The 19176-nt window shown below is 45.0% G+C and overlaps 1 long non-coding RNA gene across 2 annotated transcripts in view; it reads left to right on the top strand.

Annotated features, from left to right (window-relative positions):
- LOC147106094 (uncharacterized) overlaps nucleotides 1-19176 on the top strand; it is a 144812-nt gene that overhangs the window by 32267 nt on the left and 93369 nt on the right. Inside the window, exons 1-2 of one of the 2 annotated variants that reach the window (XR_015081342.1) lie at nucleotides 6465-7276; nucleotides 14781-14960. This is a non-coding gene — a long non-coding RNA (uncharacterized LOC147106094). Of the gene's footprint in view, nucleotides 1-6464; nucleotides 7277-14780; nucleotides 14961-19176 lie in introns of those variants that run through there. The other variant, XR_015081341.1, reaches the window with a different exon arrangement.

The following is a 19176-nucleotide window of genomic DNA, read 5'->3' as shown; positions in this document are numbered from 1 at the left end:
TCGTCCAGCTGAGTGGGACTGCACTCGCCTGGTTCCATTCTTATCTATCTAATTGTAGCCAGAGAATCACCTGCAATGGCTTCTCTTCCCGCTCTCGCATCGTTACCTCTGGTGTCCCCCAAGGATCTGTCCTTGGCCCCCTCCTATTTCTCATCTACATGTTGCCCCTTGGTGACATCATCCAAAACACAGTGTCAGTTCCCACATGTACGCTGACGACACCCAGCTCTACCTCACTACCTCTTCTCTCGACCCCTCCACGGTCTCTAAATTGTCAGACTGCTTGTCCGACATACAGTTCTGGATGAGCAGAAATTAAATATTGGGAAGACCGAAGCCATTGTTTTCAGTCCCCGCCACAAACTCCGTTCCCCAGCCACTGACTCCATCCCTCTCCCTAACACCTGTCTGAGGCTGAACCACACTGTTCACAACCTTGGTGTCATATTTGACCCTGAAATGAGCTTCCGACCACATATCTGCAGTATAACAAAGACCACCTATTTCTACCTCCGTAACATTGCCATCTCCACCCATGCCTCAGCTCATCTGCTGCTGAAACCCTCATCCATGCCTTTATTACCTCTAGAGTTGACTATTCCAATGCACTCCTGGCTGTCCTCCCACATTCTACCCTATATAAACTTGAGGTCATCCAAAACTCGGCTGCCCGTGTCCTAACTCGCACCAAGTCCCGTTGACCCATCACCCCTGTGCTCGCTGACCTACATTGGCTCCCGGTTAAGCAGCGCCTCGATTTCAAAATTCTCATCCTTGTTTTCAGATCCCTCCATGGCCCCGCCCCTCCCTATCTCTAATCTCCTCCAGCCCCACAACCCCCCGAGATATCTGTGCTCCTCTAATTCTGCCCTCTTGAGCATCCCTGATTATAATCGCTCAACCTTTGGTGGCCCTGCCTTCTGTTGCCAAGGCCCTAAGCTCTGGAATTCCCTGCCTAAATCTCTCTGTCTCGCTACCTCCTTTAAGAGGCTCCTTAAAACCTACCTCTTTGACCAAGCTTTTGATCATTTGCCCTAATTTCTCCTTATGGGGCTCGGTGTCAAATTTTTTGTCTTATAATTCCTGTGCAGCGCCTTGGGACGTTTTACTACGTTAAAGGCGCTATATAAATACACGTTGTTGTTGTTGTTGACTCCAGGCAGGTGCAGTAACACAAGTGTCCCTATTATTGCAAAAACTAATTTGTTATTGCTAGAAGAGAGGAAAAAGAACAGTGAGAGACTTGAAGCTGCCTATAGGGATATCTCTTATCTCTTGTAATGTCTGTGGGAATTTGCTGAGAACTTGTGACATTTGTTGAAATATAATCAAATATAATCCCCTTTTACTATTATTCACTATTAAGCTTTGCTGGATTGCAGTTTAATATTAAGATTGCTAGTCTACAGTTTTATTACTTCAGTTTTATTTCTCCTCTGTTAGAATTAGGAAAAAGAAAATGTCTAAACTGAGGATTTAAATTACAGTTAAAACTCTTGTCTTCAGGGTTCATGGGTTGTGTCATCAACTGTGAAAACAGAAAAGGCTTGTGCTAAGGCTAAAAGCATATAAAGGAGGCCCAAGGTCTGTGACTGGACACAAAACTTGCTCTGCCTATGATTGGATGGATTTTTCCACAGTTCCGGTTTTTGGGATAGATCCTAGGGGGTTTGGGCCATTCTCAGGGTAGAAGGTCCAAGGCGGACACTAGTCAGAAGTACAAGCGTATGTGAGTAGGTGGTATGAGGAATAGGCCACGTCTTCTACCCAAGGATCAATGGAGTAATGTAATTCTCAATTGTTCCTCGTAAACTGCTGCTTAAATACTGTAATGTATTAACTCTCACTTATGCTTAAATTAAAACCATAACTGTTACCAATATGGAGTCAGCTTTGAACTATTGGACAGACCGTCTAAAGGGACTTCAAATTTATTACAAGAGTGTATAGCCCCAGAAGGTCATTCCTCAATATATTAATGTAGTTATATGTCAGAAAGCCATTACTTTCTATGGGACATATGAAGATGCTCCTGGAGCTGCCACTTACTCCAGGATGTTCCCACTTGTAGAAGAACCTTCTCTGACAATGGGGCAAAGCATGGCATTACACTCTGTCATCTGCTCCACATCTTCAAAGAGTTTTTGCATTGCCTTTGAATGGTTCTGATGCTCTGCAAGCATTTATTATTTCATGGCACAACCCCTGAGATCATCGTCTATATGCTCAATAGTCAGGGTGTGACATCTCCTAAACCTCCACCCAGGTACATCATGCTCCACTTCCAATACCTCGTCTGGCTTCCTTGTGAGTTGTAAATCACCCTATGTCAATTTCTTATCTAGACTATCTATATCATCCCAAATTAACTTATTGAGTAATTGCAAGTGATAGGGTTCTTGACAAAATGGCCAATTCTTGCTGGCAGTGCCAGATATTGAAGGTTCTGGAATTGGTTCCTTCTCTCTCTCTCTCTCTCTGCTTCCAGTTTCTGTGGGGGTTAGAATAATGAGAAATGTAATGAGTTTCCTGACATACATTTTTTCCTTCCTGTTAGACTCATTAAAGAGTCTCCTCAGAGGATAAGTTTCACAAAACAGAAACCATTTCTGATCTTTGACTTATTGGCACTGTCATTTGTGGGTGCAAGCCCTCCCATGTCTCCATCCCTTACAGCGTTACTGAGTGAGTTCCTAGGATTTGCTTTGCCTCCTCCTTCTGCTGTACATTATCCTGCGTCCTGTCCTTCACAGGAATGTGCAATCTGTTTATCTGTTTCTGCATGTCAAAAGAATGCTTGTTCTTGTCAGTCACAGATTTTTGAACTCCTAGTGCCTGATTTCAGTTTGATTTCATGGCTGAGAAGTTTCAGGTTCTCTTCTCCCTGGTTCCTTTTTAATCCCTGCTTTCAAACAGTGGCAGGGGCGGGGGGGGGGGTTATGACCCCTCTCCAATCACTTGGAGGTTGGCCAATTTTGTGCGCAGCTATGAAGAATTGGGGGAGACTTTTGGGTTGTGTGTGATAATCAGTAGTGTGTCCTCAGCGCCTGCCCAATGCAGCAGTAGGGAGGCCAAACTACTTTCAGGTTGGGGCCTCATTTAACTTTTTTTTTTACTGAGCTGCTATCGCCAAATGGACACTCCCATTACTGCTCGTTGGTCTGTTCAGGAGCAACATTGTCTGGCTGCTTCATTCATTTGAGAGGCATAAGAACGGACCAGTAGTGGAACGGCAGATTTTTTGTGGGGCCTGGAGGAGCACTCCTGTCCCTGGACCCCACTGGGGCCTCTGGTGGCCCCTCGATCCCTCACCTAAATTTTGCCTCTGTGGCCAAGTCAGCCAAATCTGGAGTTTGCACCCACCCAATACTTCAACCTTAGCTCCACTTCATGCTTTCAAATTACTTCATCCTGGTAATACTTTAAGAGCAGTTCAATTTAAATGCAGTAGCTCCATTCTTACAAAGGCTTCCTCTCCCCCCACCCCACCCTTTCAAATGGATGAATCTAGTGCTTCAGGGTCCCAGACACCTTTATTGATAAAGTTTGATGACTTTCTTTGTGTTTGCTGCCAAAGAAGAGTTAAAGAGAATTGGGGCTAAATTACACAATTTACATGGCTCATTTCAGCAGAGTTCTGCAGCAAGCCTAAATATGGCAAGTTTTCAATATTTTTGCAAGTATTTTAGTAGTTTCAGCAGGTGAATGCCGCCAACAGTCCAAATGAACCAGCACACATTGGTTTAATTCAAAATAAAATTTACAGCTTGATTCTGAGAGGCAATTCTTATGCTATCAGGATAGAACCGTTTAATTAATAATATAGAACCTAAAACCTCAAAAGCAAGACCCTAATAACCCAGTCTCTGCTTGTTCGTAAAATGAATTTACTCTCCCACTATTCTCCCAATTCCTGCCTTAGTTTTGGACTGAACAATGTTTGGTGGTAAGTCCATTTTTTCTAGTACTTGTTCTACCAGCTGTTTTCCTGCGCTTGTCTGTGTGATTTTGAAATATATTTATTGAGAACTAAATCAGACAACAACGTTGGCCCCAATATTTGCAAGGAGGCGGAGAGGGAGCGGGGATGCGTGTTTGCGGCCAGGAAAACCGGAAATGCCGGGGGCGCAGAGGTCCTGCCAAATTTAACGACAGGACCTCATTAGCATTATTTAACTCCATTTCCCGCCCGGCAGCCAGCTAGATCAAGAGGTTGTCCGGCTGCTGGATAGGAAAGCCAGCGGTAGTAGGCCGCAACTGGGGACTGCTGGGGATGGTCCCCGGCAATAGGAGAAGATCGGGGCATGGTGGGTGGTCTCGGAGCGCGGCAGAAGATTTGCTTGAGGGGCCGGGGGAAGCACTCCTGCTCCTCCTGGCCCACAAGCAATGCTGGAAAAGCACTTATCTGCTGGATCTGGCAGTTCCTGCCTCCCTTTAGCTGTCAGGTTTCTTGAACCCTGGAAAACCCGGCCCACAGCTTTTAAATTCAAATACAGGAAAAGTTCTGATATCCGGCACCGAGCTGCTGCCAATCTATCAAAACTTCCGGATAGACCAGCGCTAATGTTGAAGGATAGGAGGTTTTCATCTCCGTATCTGACAACAAACACTGTTGCTTAGCAACAGCTTGTAAACACTCGGCCCGTACCTTGGAAGCGTCTCTGAAGCTGTTGCTAAGCTACAGAGACGCTTTCCAGAGCCTGACTGTTTTATATAAAAAAAAATTTAAAAAAAATTGCCAGAAGAAAAAAAACCTAACCAAAACGGCTGCTGATTTCTGCCGTTAGATCGAGGTTTCCGGGCATACAACCTCCGGGTAAACCAAAGTTTCCTGTAGCACCCAAAATCTGAGGAACGGAGCCTAATTTAAATATTATAATTATGGACCCACCTCTGCAGAGTGGATACTCAGACACAATGTTCCCTTTAATTTTTTTTGGGTGCGTGGCCCAATCAAAATACCGCACATGCGCAGTCTTCCTATTTAAAAGCTGGTCAGCTGGCTGCGCAGGAGCTTTAGAGAGCCGCGTGTTCACGCAGCTTAAAGGGAACATTGCTCGGACATCCCCAAAGCTGCTGTGGTTAAACCGGAAGTGTGGTTGGGGTCGGGTTTCACATTTTTAACTATGTAGCCCCCCGAACCGCTCCTGCCCATCATGGCGGGGTGGTGGGGGGGGTAAAATTCCCTCCCATTGTCTCTCTATAACTTACATATCAATGAGTATGATAAGGTGGTGGAGTTACTGTCAGTTTGGTCATCTTTATCACACCAAATGCATTTATAGTTCAAGTATATCTGGAAGAACCTCTGAGCCCCCACCATAGTATAATGTGGCTTGAAATTATTCATATAGCAAGAGCAATTTTTTTTTGTCACTTGCTGTTGATAAGTATAAATTAATTCATTATATACAAAAATGAACTGCATTAAACATAACTACACCATGAAGAGTATAATGTTGGGGAAGTTGGTACAGGATTTTGATATAATAGTTGAATATTTAATGCACAGTGGCCTCAGCTCGGAGAAGCTTTGCTGATGAATAGTTTTATGTATTAAAAGAAATTGTGGTGAATTTCGTACTCACAAAGTAAGCAAAGTTAATGCTTTTGGATCCAGTTTCAGGATTAGCACTGGCTAATAAAGAATAAATAATAAAGCTGCCTGTGATCTGCCATAACAGTGCGCTTCAACTGCAGTCTCAGAAGTGCCCCCCTTGCTGTATCGGTGTGCATTTCCATTTTCCACATCAGCTGTTCTTGTGAGGAGAATCTCCCAGAATGAAGTTATCCGGTTATTAAGATTGCTCAGAAGTTACTTTCACTTGGGGGTTCTTATGTCTATCAAAGGGTACATTTATGCTATGGGGGAAAAATTTGGTGGTTTGCGCCTCCCGTTAGCGCCCTAAGAGGGTGCAAAGCAACTAGCGCCCGGGTGTGGTGCCGCCAATGCCTCCCGTGAAATTCAGCGGGAGGTTAACGGCGGCAGTAACCATTAGCGCCCCGCGGTGCTGCGCCGCCGGCGATGACGTCATCACCGTGCGCAGCACCCCCTGACTTACCGCCGGACGCTATGTCTGACGGAGTCAGGGGAGCCTACCGGCGACCGGGGCGGCGCTAATTAAAGGCGAGGTGCCGGGTGGCCATTTTTGTTGTTGGCCGCCTGCCAGCACCTGCCCCCGTTGCTGTCCCCGGCCTCCTGAACAGCCCCCCCGCGGAGTGCCAGCTGCGCTCCATGAGCCCGACACTTCCCTTGAGTGCCGGGCTCTTTTGCTGGCACTCCGATCCCTGGTGGCCCAGCTGGGCCCTGGGTCGCGCTGCGCAAGACCCCTCCCCTTTAAGAAGGGGAGGAAGGCCTGCAGTACCGCGGCGCAATGTGCCGCAGCGCCAAGTAGCGCCACGATATTCTCTCACAGCGCCCCAAGAGGGAGGCGGGGCGCTTCCAGTAGCACCCCGCCTCCCTCTTGGGGCACTACCGGTGAATTTCGGCTGCGGAGGCGCTAATTTTTTCAGCGTGCTAAAAGTAGTGCCGCAGCGAAGTTAGCACCCCAAAGGGGGCATGACTCAATCTTTCCCCCTATATGTTTAACATGGTTATAAAGCGGTTTCATTGACATTAAACTTGTGTATTGTAAATCAACAGTTAAGGTCTGAATTGACCTCAGAGGGAAGCATAGCAAGAGCCCCTCCCGTAGGGAGTCCCACTCCACTTCATTCTGAAATTTGGTTAAGCCCTGACTCTAGATTTAAGTTGTATTGCACTTTGGGAGCCAATTTTCTTCAATGCATCAGTGCCAGGGACGTTTAGGAGAAGAAATAAGAGGAGATCCACAATGCCAGGTCACCGCACTATTTGTGCTCAACACGCATTTCCTAGGACATATCCAGCATGTGTGTGAAATTCCAGCTTGAAACAAGAAGGTGCATTTAAAAAGTATGCAAATAGTGTAGGTGTGGTATCATAACACTTCCCACTTCATTTTCTGTGGATTGCACTGGTTGGCCATCTGAAAATAAGGCTGCCCATGGAAACTCGGCATTAAGAGATTGTGGGGTTGCCCCTTCAGATAGAAAGATCTGTAATGGGGAAGTCAGCAACTTTCACTTATCTCAAGTAATTTTGTTTTTAATCTCTGGTGCAGCAGGCGGTATTTCAAGATGGAGCCCTCTAGGCTGCAGCGACAAGCCAAAATATTTGCCTGGAGTTTGTACCTCAAAAGACCTGCAGCAGTTGACAACTTCTATCTCCCAGTTTGGAGCGAGCAGCAATTCCAAGGTGAAAGTCCTGCCTGGTGCTCATTCAACATATTCAAAATAGCTGAATCAAGAAGTATAACCGAGATCACCCAAGATTAAGTCAGACTTTTGCAAAAAGCGCAGTACAGGTACTTGACTTGCGCTGAAGTGGGGGAGGGCAGGAAAACTAAAGCCTATAATTATAGCGTCGGTGAGAAATTAAAGTGCCTTGGATTAACTTTGGACAAACACTACACTTATAGTGTAAATGCACCGTGAAAGCAGAGGCTTTCCTGAACCTGACACTCACGTTTTTGAATAGTGTCTGGAAATCAATAAAACTAAACCAGGCACTAAAAATTTGAGATTGGAAATTCCTGATGAGGCCTCTTGGTGGGAGATCTGGGGCAGGCAGAACTTCCTTCCACCCTTGACTGTACCCCTGACCCCAGTCTAAATCCCAGCATCAGGGACATTTAAATATTTTGGATGGGCACCCAAGCCTTTATGGCTTGGATGAGGTGCCCGGGATTTTGAAGCAGAAGTGGTTGCTAGGAGCAGTGGCTGAAACAGCTGGGAGAGCCAGCAACAGTGGACAGTATGGAAGACATCAGAGGGTGGAACAAAGAGAGGCCATGGTCTTGTTGAGAAGATACTAAAACCAGATACGATGATAGGAGAAAAGGACAGTTGGCAAAGAGGATTGCATGGGGGTATGTTGTTAAAAGAAAAGAAGGAAACAAAGGTGAAAGGTAAAAGCAGGAGAAGGTGGAAGAAAAAAGTGGAGATTAGCTTGAACTGGGGTAGCGAATATGGATGAATGCAAGGGAAAACCCTTGGGCAACATAAACAGGAAGTAGAGACAGGCTGATAGTAAAGGTAACACGTTATATGGCCAGTCCAGGGCCAACAAAATTATGTTGGAGAAGTTCAGAATCTACGAGAAGGACAAAGAAGTTAAGTACTATAAGGGAGGTCATAGTGATCCAGAGGTGATGAGAATTGTCAGAGAAAATCAGAGTCAGCAGAGAAATTGGAGAGGGAAAATCCAAAAAGTCCAGGTAGGAAGGGTCAGAAAGTGCGGAGTCAGTGAAGAAGGTCAGAAAGGTCTATGCTATTTGGCAGGCAGGTGGTTCAGTAGCAGAGCAATCTCTGCAGAGCAGCCCCACGTGCCCCAGCAGAGTTCCTGTCGCAAAGGAGGCCAGAAGATCAGATGGGAGCAGAGAAAAAAAAGAGATAACTATTTTGACACCTGCCTGCCCACAAAGAGGTTTTAATCACTATAAAACTACATGCGTTAGATTATAGGGGAAAGATTTCTCTACCCTGCCATAATTTTTTTTTTAATGCTGAAAATCAGTAACAAAAACAGAAAATACTGGAAAAATACAAGTTACTGTTTCAAGTGTGATCATTCGGAACAAAGGTTTACACCCGAAACATTAATCTGTGTTTTACAGATACTGAAGGACCTGCTGTGTATTTCTCAAATTTTTAGTTTTACAGCTTTAATTCAGTTCTCAAAAGAATACCTCCTCCTGCATCAGTGTAGCTATTTCCATTGTCCACACCAGCATCTGCTAATGTCTCTGATTGACTGGGAGACTGCTACTGTAGTACTGAATTACTGGCAGTTCCATATTTTGGACTTGCTTTCATTCGGAACTTAATTGAGGTGCTCAAACTCATTTCACTTAGGACCATTTCACTATCTGAGCGAGTTGGCTTTACCCCATCGATCTGGACTGGCTTCAAATGAGAATCCTGTGATGTTCTAACCAACTGCACCACCCAGGCTGCACTAAGTTTTTTTTTCCAGGCAGTATATGATTCTATTTTTGCTGACTGAACTGATTCAGAAACACAAAATGGGTGCAGCTTGACTGGACACAACTAATGCCGTATAATGCTTACTGTATGGTTGTGTTTTTTTTAAATTCATTCATGGGATGTTGGCATGGCCAACATTTATTGCCCATCTCTAATTGCCCTTGAGAAGGTGGTGGTGAGCCGCCGCCTTGAACAGCTGCAGTCCATGTGGTGAAGGTACTCCCATAGTGCTGTTAGGGAGGGAGTTTCAGGATTTTGACCCAGCAACGATGAAGGAACGGCAGAGTATTTCCAATTATGAGACCGGAATTCTGAGACCGGAAGGGGTGGACCTGGAGGGAGCACAGCGAGGGCGGAGCAGTTAAAAGGAGTGGCAGCAACTCAACAGAGGCAGTTTTTGAAAAAGTGACATCAGAGTAAAAAAAAAAGTGACATCGGCACAAGGGAAGGAGCTGATTGGTGAGTGTATTTTTTTTTAAAGTTTATTTCTGCTAAGTTAGTTAATAGCATATTAAATAGAGGGAAAGAGCTGATTGGTGAGTAGCTGGGGAGTGTTTTTTGTTAAGTTTTAAGTTTATTTCTGCTGGGTTAGTTCTTAGTCTATTAAATAGAGGCATGACAGGACAGCTCAGTTCTGTGGAGTGCACATCCTGTGCCATGTGAGAAGTCCTGGACGCTTTGCATAGCCTGGACGACCACATGTGCGGGAAGTGTTGCCAGCTACAGCAACTCGAGCTCCGGGTTTCGGAGCTTGAGCGGCGGCTGGAGTCACTGCAGTGCATCTGCAAGGCTGAGAATTATGTGGATAGCACATTTCTAGAGGTGGTCACCCCACAGCTTAAGAGTATGCAGGGAGAGAGGGAATGGGTGACCGCCAGACAGAAGAGGAGGACCAGGCAGGTAGTGCAGGAGTCCCCGGAGTGTATCGCGCTCTCCAACCAGTATTCTGTTATGAGGGCAATGGTTCCTCTGGGGAGGGCAGCCAGAGTCAAGTCCACGGCACCACGGGTAGCTCAGTTGTACAGGGGGTGGGGGAGGAAAAAGAGTGGAAGAGCAATAGTGGTAGGGGATTCGATAGTTAGGGGAGCAGACAGGCGTTTCTGTGACTCCAGGATGGTATGTTGCCTCCCTGGTGCCAGGGTCAAGGATGTCACTGAGTGGCTGCAGGACACTCTGAGGGGGGAGGGTGAACAGCCAGAGGTCATTGTCCATATTGGTACCAACGACATAGGCAGAAAGAGGGATGACGTCCTGCAGGCAGAGTTTAGGGAGCTAGGAGAGAGATTAAAAAGCAGGACCTCAAAAGGTAGTAATCTCCAGATTACTCCCAGTGCCACGTGCTAGTGAGTACAGGAATAGGAGGATAGAGCAGATGAATGCGTGACTGGAGAGATGGTGCAGGAGGGAGGGCTTTAGATTCCTGAGGCATTGGGACTGTTTCTGGGGTAGGTGGGACCTGTACAAGCCGGATGGGTTACACCTCAACAGAACCGGGACCAATATTCTTGCAGGGAGGTTTGTTAGTGCTGTTGGGGAAGGTTTAAACTAGCTTGGCAGGGGGGTGGGTACCAGTATATAGGAGTAGAAAAGAGGAATAAGGTGCATAAAAAAGTAAGTGTGTTGGATAGTACTGGAGAAGATAGTACTAGAGGCGGTAGTAGTACCATATTAGATAGGAGCAGACTAAGAAAGACTACGAAAAATTCAAAAATGGGTTTAGAATGCATGTACATAAACGCACAAAGTGTGGTGAATAAAGTTGGTGAGCTACAAGCACAATTAGCCGTGTGGCAATATGATGATGTGGCAATAACGGAAACGTGGTTAAAAACGTTGAGGACTTGGCACTTAATATTCAAGGGTACAAGGTGTTCAGAAAAGATGGGGAAGGAAAAAAGAGAGGTGGGGTGGCAGTGCTGATTAAGGAAGACATTGTAGTGTTGGAAAGGGAGGATGTTCTTGAGGGGACAAGAACAGAATCCATTTGGTTAGAGTTGAGGAGCAAAAAGGATATGATCACGCTATTGGGGGTATTCTGTAGGCCTTCAAATAGTGAGAGGGAGGTAGAGGAGCAAATCTGCAGGGAAATCGCAGAGATATGCAAGAGCTATAGAGTGGTGATATCGGGGGACTTTAATTACCCAAATATCGATTGGGATAATGCTAGGATAAAGGGAAAGGAAGGGGAGGAATTCCTGAAATGTGTTCATGAGAATTTCCTTGACCAATATGTTCTTGACCCAACCAGGAAGGAGGCATTGCTGGATCTGGTGCTGGGGAATGAGGTGAGCCAGGCCAACCAACTGTCTGTGGGAGAACACTTGGGTACGAGTGATCATTGTATCATAAGATTTAGATTAGCAATGGAGAGGAGCAATGCACAATCTAGAGTGGAACTTCGAAATTGGAATCGTGCTAACTTCAATGGGATGCGAAAGGATCTAGCCAGGGTAAAATAGAACCAGAGACTAACAGGAAAAACTGTAACGGAACAATGGGTGATCTTTAAAGAGGAGATGTTCCAAGTACAGGCTAGGTACTTTCCAACAAGAGGGAAGGGTAAGGGAACCAAAGCAAGGGCTCCTTGGATGATGAGGGAGATAGAGAAGATGCTGAAACAAAAAAAGAGGGTGTATGATGCACATCAGCTGAATTTTTCAAGGGAGAACCAGACCAAATACAATAAATTGAGAGGGGATATGAAGATGAAACTAAGATTGGCAAAGAGCGAATATGAGAGTAGAATGGCGGTTAACATAAAAGGGAACCCAAAAATCTTCTACCGGCATGTAAACAGTAAGCGGGTAGTAAGAGGCGGGGCGGGGCCTATTAGAGACAAAGAAGGTGATATATGCTTAGAGGCGCAGGGCAAGGCTAGAATACTCAATGAGTACTTTGTATCGGTGTTTACTAAGGAGGTGGATGCTGACAAAATATCGGTAGAAGTGGAAAAGGTAGAAGCAATGGAAGGGGTGAAAATTGATTGACATGATGTACTAGAAAGGCTGAGTATGCTTAGAATGGACAATTCGCCTGGTCCAGATGGCTTGCATCCCAGGTTGCTAAGGGAATTGGGGGAGGAAATAGCGGAAGAGCTAGCCATAATTTCCAATCTTCCCTAGATGCGGGGGAGGTGCCTGAGGATTGGAAAGTGGCAAATGTGACACCATTGTTCAAGAAACGGTGTAAGGACAATCCTAGTAACTGCAGGCCAATCAGTTTAACATCAGTGGTGGGTAAAGTTTTAGAAACAATAATCAAGGAAAACATTAACGGGCACTTGGAGAGGTTTAAGATAATTAATTAAGGAGAGCCAACACGGATTTGTAAAAGGCAGATAGTGTTTGATTAATCTAATTGAATCTTTTGATGAAGTAACAGTGATTGATGAAGGGAATGCAATGGATGTTGTCTACATGGATTTTCGGAAGGCGTTTGACAAAGTACCACATAGAAGGCTAGTTAACAAAATTGAGGCTCATTGAATAGGTGGGTCAGTGGCAGCTTGGATAAGGAATTGTCTTAAGGACAGAAAACAGTGAGGTGTGGTAAATGGCTGTTTTTCAGACTGGAGGATGGTAGACAGTGGTGTTCCCCAAGGGTCAGTGCTGGGGCCACTGCTTTTTTTGATATATATATATATAAATGACCTGGATATTGGAATACAGAGTCGAATTTCTAAATTTGCCGATGACACCAAACTTGGGGGTGTGGCAAACAGTGAGGATGGTACCAATCGACTGCAACAGGACACACAACGGCTAACAGAATGGGCAGACAAGTGGCAGATGGAATTTAATACAGAGAAGTGTGAGGTGATGCATTTTGGCAGAAGGAACAGGGAGAGGCAATATACACTTAATGGCACAGTTTTAAAGCGTGTGCAGGGACAGAGGGACCTGGGAGTTAATGTGCATAGGTCCCTGAAGGTGGCAGGACATATTGAGAGAGTGGTTCGCAAAGCATATGGGATTGTGGGCTTCATAAATAGAGATACTGAGTACAAAAGTAGAGAAGTTATGCTGAACCTTTATAAAGCACTGGTTAGGCCACAACTGGAGTATTGCATCCAGATCTGGTCACCACACTTTAGGAAGGATGTGAAGGTCCTTGAGGGGGTGCAGCGGAGATTTACCAGAATGGTTCCGGGGATGGAGGATCTTAGCTACAAGGACAGGTTGGAGAAGCTGGATTTGTTTTCATTAGAGCAAAGGAGGTTGAGGGGTGATTTGATAGAGGTGTATAAGATTATGACTGGTTTGGATAGGCTAGACAGGGACAGGCTGTTCCCACTAGTTGATGGCACAAGGATTAGGGGACACAGATTTAAGGTTTTGAGCAAGAGATACAGGGGGAATATGATGAAAAACTTTTTTACACAGTGAGTGGTGATGACCTGGAATTTGCTGCCAATGGAAGTGGTGGAAGCGGAGACACTCAATGTTTTCATGGGGAGACTGGATAGACACTTGAGGGAAATAAACTTGTAGGGCTATGGGGATAGAGCGGGGGAATGGGACTGACTGGATTGCTCTACAGAGAGTCGGCAAGGACTCGATGGGCCGATGGTGGAAGGAGTGAATAGAGTTATAGAACAGGAGTTTAAAAAGATGGTTAAAAATAAAGTGAAAGAAACTGCTATTAAAAATGAGTTAATCTGTCTGTACAGCAATGCACACAGTGTCCGTAATAAAACAGGGAAGCGGGAGGCAATCATGCATTGTGAGGAAACAGACATAGTAGGGATTACTGAGACATGGCTACAGAAAAATCATGACTGGGAATTAAACATTGCAATGTATAACATATTTAGAAACGATAGAGAAGGAAAAAGGGGAGATGGAGTAGCTGTACTTATTAGGGATAACATAATGGCAGTAGAAAAAGTAATGCAGCTATCAGCAAAACAGAAATAGAATTCATGTGGATAGAGATAAAAGATAATAAAGGATCAATCACACTAATAGGCATAGTCTACAGACCACTTAGTAGTCGAAGGGAGGTGGAGGAATAAATATGCAAACAAATTAGGGAAATGAGTAAAAAACATAGAATAATAATCATGGGGGATTTCAACTACCCAGATAGTAATTGGACAGAAGAGGTAGGTATAGGGGTAAAGGAATGGCGTTCCTACAATGTGTACAGGACTCCTTTCTAACCCAATATGTAAAAAGCCCAACAAGGGAGGATTCGCTATTGGATATAGTAATGGGAAATGAACCAGAGCAGATAAGAGAAGTAAAAGTAGGGGAACATCTAGGCAGTAGTGACCATAATATAATTCTCAATTATTATCTTAAGTGCGGTTTCAACAGAGTGCTGCGAGTTGGGTGAGTCAGGGAGGCTTAACTGGTTGCTAAAATCAAACTTCTGTTTGTTTCACATTTACTGTTACTGTCTACTGTTTAAAATCTAAATTTCTCAGCTTTAAGCAGGGTTATAAAGGGATATACAAGACCTACAATTCAGAGCAGCTGAAGGTAGTTAATTAGGGAAACTAGATTAAACTAGATCTCCTGTAGCTGGGCTTAGCAAGTCTCAACAAGTCTCCCTTGTTTCAGGGCCTATAAAACATGCTTTGAAGTGCGGTTTTGCACTGAGTGCAGTTTCAACAGAGTGCTGCGAGTTGGGTGAGTCAGGGAGGTAGGTGAGGAGTGAAAGGAGGCGCTCCCTTACTTCGCCTTTGTTTTTCCTAACTTTTCACCCTGTAGGAAGAGGCGAGGCCAGTGTCGGAAGCAGCAGGACAGTAGTGAGTATTTAAAGTCACTTTCGCGGGCTTTTTCTCAAAGGCCGGTCAATCTCGCAGACCGGTGGTGGTGTTCCAGAGCCATGCCACGATTCAAAAAGTGACACTGTCAAGAGGAAGCAGCTGATTGCACGAGTACAGCCAGGTGAATATTTATATTACTCTATAGTTTGACAGTTAAGGTTAATAGCTTATAAAGTTTAGAAGGTCTTAATTTTTGTGATTATACTTTCTAAGGTGTCTGTTGTATATCGGGGAGTGCTAGTAACCAAGAGCCCTTGAGTATATCATTTAATTGTAGTGTAATTGGTGGTATTGATTTGATTTAATTTAATTTAAATTAATTGAAGGGTAAGTCATGACAGCACAGCTCAGCCCCGTGGCATGCTCCTCCTGCACTATATGGGAAATCAGGGACACTTCCTGTGTCCCTGACGACCATGTGTGCAGGAAGTGTATCCAGCTGCAGCTACTGGCAGACTGCATTGCGGCGCTGGAGCTGCGAATGGATACACACTGGAGCATTTGCGATGCTGAGGACGTCATGGATATCACGTTTAATCAGTTGGTCACACCGCAGGTAAAGGCTGCACAGGCAGGAAGGGAATGGGTGATCGCCAGGCAGAGTAGTAGGTGCAGGCTGGTAGTGCAGGGGTCCCCTGTGGCCATCCCCCTCTCAAACAGATATACATATTTGGATATTGTTGAGGGAGATGGCTTATCGGGGGAAGGCAACAGCAGCCAACTTCCTGGCACCGTGGGTGGTTCTGCTGCACAGGACGGGAGGAAAAAGAATGGGAGAGCTATAGTGATAGGGGATTCTATTGTAAGGGGAATAGATAGGCGTTTCTGCATCCGCAAACGAGACTCCAGGATGGTATGTTACCTCCCTGGTGCAAGGGTCAAGGATGTCTCGGAGCGGCTGCAGGGCATTCTGGAGGGGGAGGGTGAACAGCCAGTTGTCGTGGTGCATATAGGTACCAACGATATAAGTAAAAACTGGGATGAGGTCCTAAAAGCTGAATATAGGGAGTTAGGAGGTAAATTAAAAAATAGGACCTCAAAAGTAGTAATCTCTGGACTGCTACCAGTGCCACGTGCTAGTCAGAGTAGAAATAGAAGGATATTTCAGATGAATACGTGGCTAGAGGAATGGTGCAAGGGGGAGGGATTCAAATTCCTGGGACATTGGAACCGGTACTGGGGGAGGTGGGACCAGTACAAACTGGACGGTTTGCACCTGGGCAGGACCGGGACCGATGTCCTAGGGCGAGTGTTTGCTAGTGCTGTTGGGGAGGGTTTAAACTAAAATGGCAGGGGTTGGGAACCTGTGCACGGAGACCGAGGAAAGGGAAGCAAGGATAGAAGCAAAAGACAGGAAGGAGAAAAGCAAAAGTGGCAGTCAGAGAAATCAAGGGTGTAAATCAAACATGGACACATTAAATAATAATTCTAAAAGGTCCACGAGTGTTAAAAAAAACAAGCCTGAAGGCTTTGTGTCTTAATGCGAGGAGCATTCGTAATAAGCTGGATGAATTAGCTGTGCAAATAGATGTAAACGGATATGATATAATTGGGATTACGGAGACATGGCTCCAGGGCGACCAAGGCTGGGAATTCAACATCCAGGGATATTCAATATTCAGGAAAGACAGGCAAAAAGGAAAAGGAGGTGGGGTAGCATTGCTGGTTAAAGAGGAGATTAACACAATAGTAAGGAAGGATATTAGCTCTGATGATCGGGAATCTGTATGGGTAGAGCTGAGAAACACCAAGGGGCAGAAAACGTTAGTGGGAGTTGTATACTGACCCCAACAGTAATGCTGAGGTTGGGGATGGCATTAAATGGGAAATTAGCGATGCGTGCAATAAGGGCACAGCAGTTATCATGGGTGACTTTAATTTACATATAGATTGGGCTAACCAAATTAGTAACAATACTGTGGAGGAGGAATTCCTGGAGTGTATATGGGATGATTTCCTGGACCAATATGTCGAGGAACCAATTAGAGATCAGGCCATCTTAGCCTGGGTATTATGTAATGAGAGAGGATTAATTAGCAATCTTGTTGTGTGAGGCCCCTTGGGGCGGAGCGATCATAATATGATAGAATTCTTCATTAAGATGGAGAGTGAAGTAGTTGACTCAGAGACTAGGATCCTGAATTTAAATAAAGGAAACGACGATGGTATGAGGCGCGAGTTGACTAGGATGGATTGGGGAACGTTACTTAAAGTGTTGACGGTGTATAGGCAATGGCAAACATTTAAAGATCGCATGGATGAACTACAGAAATTGTTCATCCCTTTTTGGCATAAAAATAAAACGAAAAGATGACTCAACTGTGGCTAACGAGGGAAATTAGGAATAGCATAAGATCCAAGGAGAGGACATATAAATTGGCCAGAAAAAGCAGTAAACCTGAGGATTGGGAGCAGTTTAGGATTCAGCAAAGGAGGACAAAGGGATTAATTAAGAGGGGCAAAATACAGTATGAGAGTAAGCTTTCAGGCAACATAAAAACTGACTGCAAAAGCTTCTGTAGATATATGAAGAGAAAAAGATTGGTGAAGTCAAGCGTAGGTCCCTTGCAGTCAGAATCAAGGGAATTTATAATGGGGAACAAAGAAATGGCAGACCAATTAAATACATACTTTGGTTCTGTCTTCACAAAGGAGGACGCAAATAACCTCCCAGAGATGTCGGGGAACATAGGGTCTAATGAGAGGGAGGAACTGAATGAAATCAGTATTTGTAGGGAAATGGTGTTAGGGAAATTGACGGGATTGAAGGCCGATAAATCCCCAGGGCCTGATAATCTACATTCTAGGGAACTTAAGGAAGTGGCCCTAGAAATAGTAGATGCATTGCTGGTCATCTTCCAAAATTCTACAGACTCTGGAACAGTTCCCATGGATTGGAGGGTGGCTAATGTTACCCCACTATTCAAAAAAGGTGGTAGAGAGAAAACAGAGAATTATAGACCGGCAAGCCTGACATCGGTAGTGGGGAAAATGCTAGAGTCCATTATAAAAGATGTAATAGCAGAGCACTTGGAAAACAGTGACACGATCGGACAAAGTCAACATGGATTTACAAAAGGTAAATCGTGCTTGACTAATCTACTGGAATTTTTTCAGGATGTAACTGGTAGAATAGATAAGGGAGAGCCAGTGGATGTGGTATATTTGGACTTTCAGAAGGCTTTCAATAAGGTCCTGCATAAGAGATTAGCATGTAAAGTTAAAGCACATGGGATTGGGTACTGACTTGGATAGAGAACTGGTTGGCAGACAGGAAGCAAAGAGTTGGAATAAACGGGTCTTTCTCCGAGTGGCAGGCAGTGACTAGTGGGGTACCGCAGGGATCGGTGCTAGGACCCCAGCTATTCACAATTTATATTAATGATCTAGACGAGGGAACTAGATGTAACATCTCCAAGTTTGCAGACGACACAAAGCTGGGTGGGCATGTGTGCTGTGAGGAGGATGCCGAGAAACCCCAGTATGATTCGGACTGATTGGGCAGATGCAGTATAATGTGGATAAATGCGAGGTTATCCACTTTGGTGGCAAAAACAAGAAGGCAGATTATTATCTGAACGGCAATAGATTGGGAGAAGGGGAAGTGCAACGAGACCTGGGTGTCCTTGTGCAGGTGCAGCAGGCGATTAAGAAGGCAAATAGTATGTTTGCCTTCATAGCGAGATGATTCGAGTACAGGAGCAAGGATTTCTTGCTGCAGTTGTACAGGGCCTTGGTGAGACCACACCTTGAGTATTGTGTGCAGTTTTGGTCGCCTTATCTGAGGAAGGATGTTCTTGCCATGGAGGGAGTGCAGCGAAGATTCACCAGACTGATACCTGGGATGGCAGGAATGACGTATGAGGAGAGATTGGGTCGATTGGGCTTACATTCGCTGGAGTTTAGAAGAATGAGAGGGGATCTCATTGAAACTTACAAAATTCTAACAGGACTAGACAGACTTGATGCAGGAAGGATGTTCCTGATGGCGGGGGAGTCCAGAACCAGAGGTCACAGTCTAAAGATAAAGGGGTAAGCCATTTAGGACAGAGATGAGGAGAAATTTCTTCACCCAGAGAGTGGTGAACCTGTGGAATTCTCTACCACAGAAGGCAGTTGAGGCCAATTCATTAAATATATTCAAGAAGGAGTTAGATATATTTCTTAAGGCTAAAGGGATCAAAGGATATGGGGAGAAAGCAGGGGCAGGGTACTGAATTTGGATGATCAGCCTTGATCTCATTAAATGGCGGGGGAGGCTCGAGGGGCCGAATGGCCTACTCCTGCTCCTATCTTCTATGTTTCTATGTAAGACATAAGCATGACAAAGACCAGGG

The sequence above is a fragment of the Somniosus microcephalus genome, chromosome 16 (genome assembly GCF_052327205.1).
Source record: "Somniosus microcephalus isolate GS21.2 chromosome 16, FLI_Smic_1.0, whole genome shotgun sequence".
Lineage (NCBI taxonomy): Eukaryota > Metazoa > Chordata > Chondrichthyes > Squaliformes > Somniosidae > Somniosus > Somniosus microcephalus.
Note: the sequence above shows the minus strand (reverse complement) of the source record. Positions and strands in the feature narration are given on the sequence as shown.